Below are 1,118 nucleotides of genomic sequence, written 5' to 3' on the forward strand. Positions count from 1 at the left end.
AGGCTGTGAAAATAAATCCGCATTGTTTATCCACTTGATCTTTCATTCAAAAATAAAAAAATCTAACCTTTAATTCAAGTAAAAAAAAATTTTTTTAAAAAAGTGAAAGTGGGAGAAAATCACATTATGCAATAAATATTTTTCTCTAATACAGTAAGAGGACGTGTGTCTATATCGTCCTAATGCACGGTGAGGAGGAGAGTTTGAGTGGCCAAAGACTCCAAGGATCACAGCTGGAGAACTGCAGAAAATAGTTGAGTCTTGGGGTCAGAAAGCCTAAAAAAAAAAAAAAACAATGTTGTTTGGGAGGGTTTCAAGAAAAAACTAGAAAAGAACTCTCATCCAAAAACAAACTCCAGCATATTTATTTGCTAAACACAACTGGAACTTTAAACGGGTCTGGGTTCAATGGTCAGATGAAACAAAAAAAAACAAAGCTTTTTAGCAACAAACACTCAGGATGAGTTTGGTGCACACAGGGATAAAAAAGTACCCCATATGTACAATGAAATATACTGCTGGATCTTTAATGTTGTGGGCCTATTTTTCTGCAAGAGATCCTGGATATCTTGTTAAGATAGATGGCATAATAGATTCTATAAAATACCAATGGATAAAAAATTAAAAACGATCACAGCTGGAGAACTGCAGAAAATAGTTGAGTTTTGGGGTCAGAAAGCCTAAAAAAAAAAAAAAACAATGTTGTTTGGGAGGGTTTCAAGAAAAAACTAGAAAAGAACTCTCATCCAAAAACAAACTCCAGCATATTTATTTGCTAAACAAAACTGGAACTTTAAACGGGTCTGGGTTCAATGGTCAGATGAAACAAAAAAAACAAAGCTTTTTAGCAACAAACACTCAGGATGAGTTTGGTGCACACAGGGATAAAAAAGTACCCCATATGTACAATGAAATATACTGCTGGATCTTTAATGTTGTGGGCCTATTTTTCTGCCGGAGATCCTGGATATCTTGTTCAGATAGATGACATAATGGATTCTATAAAATACCAATGGATAAAAAATTTAAAACTGACTGTCCATGCTAGAAATCTTATAATGGGCCATGGTTGGATCTTCCAACAGGACAATGATCCACAAACAAACATCAAAATCAAA

The sequence above is a fragment of the Sinocyclocheilus anshuiensis genome, unplaced genomic scaffold (genome assembly GCF_001515605.1).
Source record: "Sinocyclocheilus anshuiensis isolate Anshui unplaced genomic scaffold, SAMN03320099.WGS_v1.1 scaffold220, whole genome shotgun sequence".
In the NCBI taxonomy this organism is placed as follows: Eukaryota; Metazoa; Chordata; class Actinopteri; order Cypriniformes; family Cyprinidae; genus Sinocyclocheilus; species Sinocyclocheilus anshuiensis.